A 13,004-nucleotide genomic window follows, 5' to 3' on the forward strand; every position below is an offset into this window, starting at 1 on the left:
CTATGACTGGCACTATTATATGTGTACTATGACTGGCACTATTATATGTGTACTATGACTGCCACTATTATATGTGTACTATGACTGGCACTATTATATGTGTACTATGGCTGGCACTATTATATATACTCTACAGATTACACTTCTACACATGTATTACATGTAGCAGCCACAATCTAGGCTGCCCCGGTTTCAATTTGATATTGTTCCCTTACTGCACAGTGTATACCCCTGAACCAAGCTCTGCTACATCTGTATGAAATGACAAGGACACCTTTTAATTAGTGCCTGACTAGTCCCCAGTGAGTGGTCATCACATGTCCATCACTAGTATGCATAAATTGCGCTGCCAGAACCGTTTCTTCCTGTGACGCTGATCATATAACTTTTGGAATAGAATATATTTTTGTTTGCTTTATTTTACAATGAATCAATTTATTTACAAAGCCCGAAATCCCAGCCAAGCGTCTCAACCCTGCGCAGCCTTCAACAAACACTCCCATAATCCCGTCTGTAGAGGCGTGCAGGACCCCGTGACTTTCCATTATTGAATTTCATTGTGCAGCAATTCTACCTGGTTATCAATGTGTCTGTAAGATATGGCGCCTGCTTCTATAACACTATGAAGATATATCATTTAATTTTGTTGCATCACTTTAATTAACTTATCCTGTACTAATCCTGAGTTATATCCTGTATTATACTCCAGAGCTGCACTCACTATTCTGCTGGTGGAGTCGCTGTGTACATACATTACATTACTTATCCTGTACTAATCCTGAGTTATATCCTGTATTATACTCCAGAGCTGCACTCACTATCCTGCTGGTGGAGTCACTGTGTACATACATTACATTACTTATCCTGTACTGATCCTGAGTTACATCCTGTATTATACTCCAGAGCTGCACTCACTATTCTGCTGGTGGAGTTACTGTGTACATAGATTACATTACTGATCCTGTACTGATCCTGAGTTACATCCTGTATTAGGGTATGTGCACACACACTAATTACGTCCGTAATTTACGGACGTATTTCGGCCGCAAGTACCGGACCGAACACAGTGCAGGGAGCCGGGCTCCTAGCCTCATAGTTATATACGATGCTAGGAGTCCCTGCCTCTCTGCAGGACAACTGTCCCGTACTGTAATCATGTTTTCAGTACGGGACAGTAGTTCCACGGAGAGGCAGGGACTCCTAGCATCGTACATATGTATGATGCTAGGAGCCCGGCTCCCTGCACTGAGTTCGGTCCACTACTTGCGGCCGAAATACGTCCGTCAATTACGGACGTAATTAGTGTGTGTGCACATACCCTTATACTCCAGAGCTGCACTCACTATTCTGCTGGTGGAGTCACTGTGTACATACATTACATTACTGATCCTGTACTGATCCTGAGTTACATCCTGTATTATACTCCAGAGCTGCACTCACTATTCTGCTGGTGGAGTCACTGTGTACATACATTACATTACTTATCCTGTACTGATCCTGAGTTATATCCTGTATTATACTCCAGAGCTGCAGTCACTATTCTGCTGGTGGAGTCACTGTGTAAATACATTATATTACTTATCCTGTACTGGTCCTGAGTTATATCCTGTATTATACTCCAGAGCTGCACTCACTATTCTGCTGGTGGAGTCAGTGTGTACATACATTACATTACTTATCCTGTACTGATTCTGAGTTACATCCTGTATTATACTCCAGAGCTGCACTCACTATTCTGCTGGTGGAGTCAATGTGTACATACATTACATTACTTATCCTGTACTGATCCTGAGTTACATCCTGTATTATACTCCAGAGCTGCACTCACTATTCTGCTGGTGGAGTCACTGTGTACATACATTACATTACTTATCCTGTACTGATCCTGAGTTATATCCTGTATTATACTCCAGAGCTGCAGTCACTATTCTGCTGGTGGAGTCACTGTGTACATACATTACATTACTTTTCCTGTACTGATCCTGAGTTACATCCTGTATTATACTCCAGAGCTGCACTCACTATTCTGCTGGTGGAGTCACTGTGTACATACATTACATTACTTATCCTGTACTGATCCTGAGTTACATCCTGTATTATACTCCAGAGCTACACTCACTATTCTGCTGGTGGAGTCACTGGGTACATACATTACATTACTTATCCTGTACTGATCCTGAGTTACATCCTGTATTATACTCCAGAGCGGCACTCACTATTCTGCTGCTGGAGTCACTGTGTACATACATTACATTACTTATCCTGTACTGATCCTGAGTTATATCCTGTATTATACTCCAGAGCTGTACTCACTATTCTGCTGGTGGAGTCACTGTGTAAATACATTATATTACTTATCCTGTACTGATCCTGCATTACTCACTATTCTTCCAGTGCAATCAACAATATAGCTGTCAGACACATACCCTAAGGCCCTGATGACACTGTGTTTTTTGCAGGTGGACAAATCTGGTTTTTGACCTGGCCGCATTCTCTTTTTGGCGCATTTTTGGCGGTGGTTTTTCAGCTATGGGCAAAAAACGCAGCAAAAAATGCTTTCTCTGCCTCCCATTGATGTCAATGGGAGGTCAGAGACAGAAATGCCTTAAAAAAGGGACATGACGCTCCTTTTTACCGCAAGCTTTTTTTCCCGCTTACAGGACAAAAAGCCTCAGCCTCCCATTGAAATCAATGGGAGGCGTTTTTTGGCGCGGTTTCCGACGCAGTTTCTGTGTTAAAAACAGCGCCAAAAAACTCAGTGTGAACAGGGCCTAACAGCTAAGCTGAGCTTCTACAATGCAGGGAGGCAGATACTTGTTCTTACGTCAGATGACTGTACAGTCCCTAGTCTAAAGAGGACACTTCCCAGAATGCAAATTAAGAGAAACCTCTTTACAGACACTGAACAAGCAGGGAATGCCGGGAGTTTTGAGCTCTGAAACTGCAGAAGAGTGAGTTCAGCTCTGGAGTGTAATACAGAGCTCTGTTCCAACTGCCGTCAGAGGCTCTGTTCACATGCGGTGCTATTTTTCACGTCAAGACGACAGCCATTACAAAGCAACCCAAAGGACCGCATTGCAAGTCAAGGGAGTACATTGCGCACCATTATTATGCGTTGTACTTCGGAACAAGCAATATATCGTGGTTTCCGTTATAAACATCAACCACGACACAAGTGTAACCATAGACTGATATGTATATAAAAAACTGGTGTTCATAGATATAAATATGTGTCGCAGCATAAGCGCTGAGAGCGTCATCGTGCAATATATATAGAAAATAGTTCAGACACTTGACTTTTTTCTTTCAACAGGCTGGGGCTGCGGTGTGTGGATTTTAGGAAAGTTTACAGACTTGAGTTACAATAGCACCTCTCCAATTAAGCATCAATGTTACAGCGCAAAACAAAATCTGCAATACAGAAAATGTTGGTGCTTCACTGTTACCACCAGAGGGCGATCTTGTCTATTGATATTTACTACTGAACTGCCTCTTTTGCATTGCAACATTTTTGCCCTACACCAGATACAGATGATTTTGTTTCTTAGAAAAAACCCAAAAAGATGCACAAATTGAAAAGATAAAAAAGATGTTATAATGCTGTATAATACTGTTAATAATCCATCAAAAAAAGCTTCACATTTGAACAGTATTTCTATTTGAGAATCGGGTTGTTTTGTTTTTTTTTGGACAATTTATTTTTCCTTTTTTTCTACATACAGATGAATGTTGTATTTAAGAATAAAAATATTGAATAACAATATGAAGTAAAAATGAATGGCACCATACTATATAAGCATGGTGCTTCCAGGGGCCAGGGCACGAGAGGGTAAACTGGAGAAAAGGCAAAGAAGGCCCCCACGCTATTGTCAAATGTCCTCTCCCCAGTGGCCTAAAATCTTCTATTGGCCTCTTTTGGTGCCAAGCGCCAGGTTTAGAGCATTGGTTGGGGCTCCTGGTTTATTACATATCTTAAAGGAACACTCCAGGAAGATCTGACACAATGTATTATGCTTAGGGCAGAGTATAAGGGGGCGGGGACTTTTGTGTTCTTGTAATCTTTGTCATGCCCCGCCCACTGAGCCCCTGCACTAGGTATAACATAATATATCTTTTTTCCCTGAAGTGTTCCTCTAATTAATTCATAAAAGCTGATCCTGAGCCTACCCCGTACCCATAAAAGACAGACTTGGTACCGGTGTCTGTTATTCAGGCATTAGATGGGCCTTTTCAGGCGTTACTTTAGGTTCTTGATTTTGGCTTGGCTCCCTTGACATTGTGTAGCACCGCTATTACAAGGGGTTTTCAACCCTCAACTTATTTCAATTAATTGGTTTTGAGATAAAAAAAAAATTACAAGGAATTAAACCAAATTATTAGATGCTTCAAAAAAGAAACAAAAATACCTGAAAGGGCCAATAAAACTAAAAAGAGTAAGTATGGGGAGGAGAACCTAGAATACTGGTCACCGGGACCACCAACGCACAACATTTTATACATATTGTTCTCATTTATAAAAAGTTACAAAAAGTGTCGGCGTTACCAATAGCAACCATTCAGATTACAGTACACAAAGAAGTGACTAGATTGGTTCCTACAGGCACAGATTTCACTTTTTCTTTATAAATAATTTCTGATGTTGTTGAAACTTTCATTTTAAAAACGCAAAATAGAAAAGTGTAAGACCAGCAGCTGTGGTGGAGGTGGTGGGCGTTCAAAAAGTGTGACGAGATAATTGTGATTATATAGGAGGATCCAATCTATCCGAGTGATTCTGACACCTCTCACTGCTGCACCCCATCCCATCCCCCAACATGGGTGATTTATTCCCAGACATCTGGCATGAATAACTATGAGAACATAAAATTAATATTGTAAATAAAAACTCAGGGTTGTATCGGAGGGTGAACTAAAACATTACTACATCGTCCCCTCTGTCAAGGCGCTACTTTATACCTGGCTTGCAACTTCATTTATTTCTATAGAAATCCAAGTAGAAGGAGAAGTTAGCTACTTCCTCCCTCACTGATATCACCATTCATCTACACTTCCTAGTATCCTTTATTTTTTTAAATTTGTTTATATAAATAACAACAAAAAAAAAAAACTTGCACCCTTTATAGACTATAAATAAGGATGAAGAGCCGAGAGTGAGAGGAGGAGCCTCTGGGTGACCGGCTGACCAAAAAGGCAAATACTTGAGCGCTTATATGGTTGACAACAGTCACTGTCAGACAGCTACTTCCTGTAGCATTAACTGAGGGTGCGAAATGTCTGTAGCACACACAGTTAACCCCTTTCTGCCCCATGATTTAGTAGTACATCATGTCAAGGAGGTCGTTCCCATTAATCAATGTTCTATTATGTCCCGATAATGGTGCTGTAACGGCCAGGATTGGAGATAATTCCGATCCTGACCGTTTAACCCCTTAGATGCTGCAACCAATAGCGACAACCACATCCAGTAGTACGACAAAGGGAAAAGAATAACAAAGGCCCCCGCGTCTGCCATGTGTATTTGACTATTAGGCGGACCATTGGCAGAATAGCTGTTTTTTCCCATTAACACCTTCTAAAAAAATAAAAAAAGTTCATCAATGAGTTCTATGTACCCCAAAATTATCCTATTTAAAAATAGATCTCATCCAGCAAAAAAAAAAAAAAGCCCTCAAACATAAACGGAGAAACAAAAAAGGTATGAAAAATTGCTACGTCTTGAAGGTTAAAACAGGCTGCGCCCTTAAGGGGTCAATAGAGTTGTCTCATGTAAAAGACAACCCCTGTCCATATGGCCTAGTCGAGACCCCCCTCTTTACGCCAGAACCAAGAGTCATCTGAATGGCCACCATGTTAAATTGTCCCCACTGCGGCCGCTGCGGGGGGGGGGGGGGGGGGGGCAAATTAAAGTTATTGTCTGTGATGAGGCAACCTCTTTAATAATAATAAAAAATAAAAATTATCATAATATAATAATAATAAAATGATTATTATCATGAAGAATGACACAAAAATTACCCAAATGTAAAATTTACATTTTTTATCAACTGCCTTTCGTTGACAGGCGAATTTCCCTCATTGACAGGGCCGTATTTCTCATATTTCCCTCGTATTAAACAATCTAGGCTGAAATACTATAAGGGTATGTTCCCACACACTAATTACGAACGGAATTCGGGCGTTTTTACCCCGAATTACGTCCGAAAAATGCGCCTCAATAGCGTTGACAAACATCTGCCCATTGAAAGCAATGGGCAGACGTTTGTCTGTTCACACGAGGCGTATATTTACGCGCCGATGTCAAATGACGGCGCGTAAATAGACGCCCGCGCCAAAGAAGTGACCTGTCACTTCTTGGGGCGTAATTGGAGCCGTTATTCATTGACTCCAATGAAAAGCAGCGCCAATTACATCCGTAATGGACGCGGCGTTCAAGCGCCTGCACATGCCGGTACGGCTGAAATTACGGGGATGTTTCCTCCTGAAAACATCCCCGTAATTTCAGCCGTTACGAACGCTGCCGTGTGAACATACCCTATGGGCATGACCACACGTGGCGGATTTCCTCCGCAACTGTCCGCATCAATGCCGCACAGAATCTGCGTTGCAGATTCTGCTGCGGATCTGCACAAAATGTGCAGTAAATTGATGCGGACTAGCTGCTGCGGACTGCGGGAAAAGTGCTTCCCTTCTCCCTATCAGTGCAGGATAGAGAGAAGGGACAGCACTTTCCCTAGTGAAAGTAAACGAATTTCATACTTACCGGCCGTTGTCTTGGTGACGCGTCCCTCTTTCGGCATCCAGCCCGACCTCCCTGGATGACGCGGCAGCCGTCACTTAGACTGAAACGTCATCCTGGGAAGCCGGACTGGAGACAGAAGCAGGGAGTTCTCGGTAAGTATGAACTTATATTTTTTTACAGGTTGCTGTATATTGGGATCGGTAGTCACTGTCCAGGGTGCAGAAACAGTTACTGCCGATCGCTTAACTCTTTCAGCACCCTGGACAGTGACTATTTACTGACGTCGCCTAGCAACGCTCCCGTCATTACGGGAGCCCCATTGACTTCCTCAGTCTGGCTGTAGACCTAGAAATACATAGGTCCAGCCAGAATGAAGAAATGTCAAGTTAAAAAAGCAAGACGGATCCGCAGCACACATAACATGTGCATGACAGCTGCGGACTTCATTGCGGAAATTAGAATCTCCATTGAAGTCAATGGAGAAATTCCGCCATGAGTCCGCCACTGCTCCGCAACAGACAGAGCATGCTGCGGACACCAAATTCCGCTCCGCAGCCTATGCTCCGCAGCGGAATTTTACGCCTCGTCTAAACGAACACTGCTAAATTAAAGTGTAAGTCAATGGACAAACGGCTCCGCTGCGGATTAACGCTGCGGAGTGTCCGCAGCGGAATTTTAGTGAAATTCCGCCACGTGTGAACCCAGCCTAACAGGAAATTTGTCTTCTGGGACAGCTAATTTTTTTTGGACTTGCTCATCTCTTGCAACATAATTTTTTGCTATTACATTTCTCCCATAGTAGGCTCTTGTTATAAAAATGACGTGGATTTGCCGACATTAGCAAAGGAATAAACTTGAGTCTTTTAAAAATTCTGCCCAAAGCCCCAGATACTAAATGGCCACATGTCATATATGACCATGATCTTGTACAGCGCTGGAACCTTTGGATTGCGGTCATGTGACCGTTGGATGGACGTCATCGCTTTTTAGCCCTGGTAGAGAATTTTTCAATGAGACCCAACAGGTAGGTATATACACTCAAAAACTCTTTTTTACAGTAGAATTTTTAAAAATGTTTGGGGTAAATGCCCTCAAAAATTTAGTGATGTTATTTTTCAAGCATAAGAGTCTACAATGAGCAACAATCATGTCTCGACTGGCATGAACGTTCCAATTGGCATAGGTATCAATGTTTTATATGTCAGTATAGATTGTGATCCACCTTCGAACCCTGCAAGATGCCGCCTCTACAGGAACGCCTAATATATATGTGAGCAAGAACAGGGACCAGTGCCCAGTAGGGCAAAAGTAACTGGCACAGTCAGACAGGAGCCAGGGTACACGTATATTAGATCTGGCCGTACACAACAGCTGCTGCAGTCATGAGCCATTATAGTAATGACTATTATAGGTCGACGTTCTCTTAATGGAATAACATGTTCAGGGAAGATTTGCTGAGCTCGGCTTGAAGCAATTCTAGGAAAAACTTTGTTCTTCCTGGTAAAAGCTACAGTGCCCTGGAAAGGGGCAATTAGCCCAGGTACATGGCCCGTGATGAATTGACGGGTCACGTCGTTTCCAGGAATTGGGGAAGAAAGTCAGGACAAGCAAACAACAACCTGTGCTGACCAGGCTGATAAACCATTAGGATCCAGGCCAATAACCACTGGGGGGTTAGGAAGAAATTTTTAGACTTTTGGGGTAAATTAGACCATGTCTTGTAAGGGTTTTCTCAGAGTTAAAGGGGAGCTAGAGATTTCCTTGTGAATTCTTATCTCATTTCTTCTATTTCTTTGCTTGATAAGATATTGGCTGGAATTTGCCCGGGTTGTTGCTTAGCAACAGCGCACGCGTGTTTTGGGTGACAACAGCAGAACTCCATCCAACTGTGTACAGAGGTGCCGACCTAAGATGAATGGTGATAGGGTGATTGCGCAGCGTTCGTAGAATGCAGTGAGAATGATGAGTGGGTCGTGTTTAAAGGAAAGGTTCTGTTCTCTGTGATCCCCTCCGATCGTTGCGCCAAAGGGGCCACAGTGTCTCAAATGTAATATATGGTCGCCATGAGCCTTCCAGAGTGGGAGCATCTCTTTTCAGCATACAGCAGAGATCCCCTTACAGTCACTCCCTCCTTAATGGTGCCAGATGGGGACGTCAGGAGCGGGATGGCAATGAAACGGCGACAGAGGAGGGTATAAAGTTGGGGGCAGCAGGCACAGAATGTGAGGGCACAGCAAGTGCAAGACAGAGGAGCACAGCAGAAGAGGGCACAGTACAAGAAAGTGGCAGACACAATACATGGGTGGCAACAGGCACAATTGGGGGCACAGCTAGCACAATACACGGGAGAACATTACAAGGAGGCATAGCAGGCAAATAACAATGGGGCATAGTATAAGGGGGGCAAAGCATGCATAGACAAGGGGGCACAGTATTAGAAGGCAACTGGGGCAGCACACACACAATACTGGGGTCTGTAGCCGCGGGCGTAGCTCGAATCAAACGACTACCTACATTCAGTTGATGGACTGACTTTTGTTATGGGATTCTGTGGTTCCTATGTACGCCCCTGGTGTTGTCCTAATGGGGCAACCCCTTTGAGCCCTTGGTCTTCTTACCATCAACGTGATGTCAAATATATGGCAACCACAATGTGACCTCAGCAGGCAGGTTTTTTTTATGTAATAGTACTAAATACTACAGAGATTTCTCTCCTAAATTCAGGTTTAGGGCTCGTCCGCACGTAACAGAAATGCCGCGTTTTTTCCGTCTGGAATTTCGGCTGGAAAAAACGCAGAACAAAGTAGCAGCAAAGTGGGTGAGATTTAACAAATCTCATCCACACGCTGCATAAAAAAATTCCGAGCCGAAATTGACCTGCGGTGCATATTTTTCTGACCGCAGCATGTCAATTCCTGCTGCGGGAAGTGGACAGAATTGCTGCGTTTCTCATAGATGTCATCATCTCCCAACATTGGGAAAAACGCAGCAATTTATGCACCATTTTCTGCAGCAAAAAACGCAGCAAATGGGTGCGTTTTTGGCACAGTGGAAAGCCTTAGACTTTCAACAGAATTGCTGCAGAAATTTTCTGCAGCAATTCCGTTGTGTGTGGACAAGCCCTTACACAAGTTCGATAGATAAACCAGTAAGAGATGAACAGAGTGTGGTCTGAGTACGGAAAAGACTTTGTGCCCATTCTCTTTTACACTATCCTGATAATAGAGAATGGGAATGGCAGCAGCCATGCCATGATATTGCCATCTCAAGCCGTGTTAAGGGTATGTGCACACACACTAATTACGTCCGTACACAGTGCAGGGAGCCGGGCTCCCAGCATCATAGTTATATACGATATAGGAGTCCCTGCCTCGCTGCCGGACAACTGTCCCGTACTGTAATCATGTTTTCAGTACGGGACAGTAGTTCCACGTAGAGGCAGGGACTCCTAGCATCGTACATAACTATGATGCTAGGAGCCCGGCTCCCTGCACTGTGTTCGGTCCACTACTTGCGGCCGAAATACGTCCGTCAATTACGGATGTAATTAGTGTGTGTGCACATACCCTAACACTCCCAGATTTCCTACCAGTCAGACCTGTTTTAATATCTGAGCGAGCAGTTGGTCTGTGTAATACTTCATTTCTCCTGTGGAGGTGCTGTAGTGGAACTGAACACCTCACAGATTACAGCTGATCACTGGGGATTCCAGCAAAGTGACGTCCTATGATAATCCTATCATTTGGGAACCCCTCTAATAAAAAGGGGATGTCAAAAGTGGAGAACTCCTTTAACTAGTGGGCGTCTGTCTCATGCGTTACTTACCCCTTTCTCCAATGTAAAGATCGGTGGAGATTTAGAAAGGTTCTTGATCCTTTGACATGACATTAAGATGGTTGAAGAGAGCATTAATGGGGCCTGTGAGATGCGAGCCCCACTGATTGCTAGAATGGAGGGGTTGCTGCATTTAAAGGGCCCGTTTGGTTTTTCACATGGCGATGTTTCTCACTAATTTTTATAGGACTGTAACGTGCCATGGTGTCAACTGTTCTCTTGAAGTAAATGAAGCTGCCTTCAACATACACAGCATATATGGAAATCTCCAAGCTACTCACAGGGGACCCTTAAATCAATTTAAAGCAATTAGTGGGTTTTTGCGATCACTGAACCCCACAAATACTTTCCAAACTCCAATGACATGTCAGACGGATAAAGGTGAAGGTAACCTTTAAGGGTATGTGCACACACACTAATTACGTCCGTGCTTGACGGACGTATTTCGGCCGCAAGTACCGGACCGAACACAGTGCAGGGAGCCGGGCTCCTAGCATCATAGTTATATACGATGCTAGGAGTCCCTGCCTCTCTGCAGGACAACTGTCCCGTATTGTAATCATGTTTTCAGTACGGGACAGTAGTTCCACGGAGAGGCAGGGACTCCTAGCATCGTACATAAGTATGATGCTAGGAGCCCGGCTCCCTGCACTGTGTTCGGTCCGGTACTTGCGGCCGAAATTCGTCCGTAATTTACGGACGTAATTAGTGTGTGTGCACATACCCTAAGAGATTCATGGTACCACGCAGTGCTTCTTGCACCATGCCTTTATTTTTATTTATTTTTCAAAATGAATTTTCAGCCTTTGGATGCGAGCAGGAATATTCCATTCACTGACAACAAACAGAGTCCTCTTTAAATAATAATGAATCAAATACAAAGTCTAAAAATAAAGTTTTAGAACTTTTCCTTATTAACAGATAATTAAACTAAAATAAAAATGTTTATTTTTTTTGCAAAAAATTGATTGGAAGGCGCGGTCTCACGAGGACAACCCCTTTCTATACGCCCTATTAGGGTATATCAATGTCATAGAGGGAGGTCCTCTGCTAACAAAGAGCAGAGAATACTGATGCCCCTATATATCCCACCCATGCATTACAATTTGAATGGCCGACCTGTAATACTACATTTCATCAGTAGTGGCTGCTGCAGGGCAAATCTTGGCCAGGTGCAAATCCAGGAAGATCTGTGGTGATCATCTGATTGTTGCGCTGGCTTTTTTAGGAAAAAGTGAAAACCCCTCGAAGATAAGGCTGGGTTCACACACACTATTTACGGACGTAATTCGGGCGTTTTAGCCCCGAATTACGTCCGAAAACGAGGCTTAATAGCGTCGGCAAACATCTGCCCATTCATTTGAATGGGTCTTACGATGTTCTGTTCCGATGGTCATTTTTTTTACGTAAAAAAGACGCCCGCGTCAAAGAAGTGCCTGTCACTTCTTCAGATGTAAATGGAGCCGTTTTCCATTGACTCCATGGAAAAACAGCTCCATTTAACGTCCGTAATGGACGCAGTGAAAAGTGCCTCAACATGCCATTACGGCTGAAATTACGGAGCTGTTTTCTCCTGAAACCAGCCCCGTAATTTCAGCCGTAACGGACGCTGCCGTGTGAACACACCCTAAGAAACACGTCTCAGTAGAAATTGCTGAACAATCCCTTTAAGACAATAGATTTATTAGGTTTGTCATTTTTTAAAATTCATTTTCGTACGTATGTGAACAAAACAATGCGTGCCAAATCGGAGCGATACCTTACCATGACTCATATTACTGGGTCTTTATCCAACTTTCTATGGAGACATACAATATACAAGGCTTAGGATAGGTTTGTTACTTGGCCTAGTTAAGATAATGAATGCGTAATTATATATCACACGCCATTGTTACGTGTTCGTTTATACCCGCTTTATCGACAGGCGGGATTATATGGCACTGGAACGTTTGTTTAGTGATATTTTTTGCATTATCCATCGATCACGTCACTACCGTGAATTGTTAGCGGATACCATGCGGGTTTCCAAGGCCGAGTTATAAAATATCATTTCGTTTAGGAAATCCCCAGTAAATATAAATCCCGAGTCATCCGGATCTGTAAAGAGGTTAAAAATTCTTCTCAGCCGTTTCATGGTTATATCGGTTTCTAGAAAAGCGGGATGACCTCTAATACGGTCGCCATTACATCTACTGCAGGGGGTTGTCACCCAGAAGCTTATATTATGATACTGCCCCCTATGGAGAAGAATGTGAATTAAAACCAGTAGGAAATCTTTTCTATGTGGCTTTGAGCATACTGGCTAGCATGAAGCTTGACTTTTCACAAATAAAAGTATTTGCCCTCCTTTCAGATCTCTCTTTATAGCATAATTAGATATCAATCTTTTAGATTATTGAGGAATTTTTGCCCACAGAACTGCTGTAATTCG

This window comes from Rhinoderma darwinii, chromosome 5, assembly GCF_050947455.1.
Source record: "Rhinoderma darwinii isolate aRhiDar2 chromosome 5, aRhiDar2.hap1, whole genome shotgun sequence".
NCBI lineage: Eukaryota > Metazoa > Chordata > Amphibia > Anura > Rhinodermatidae > Rhinoderma > Rhinoderma darwinii.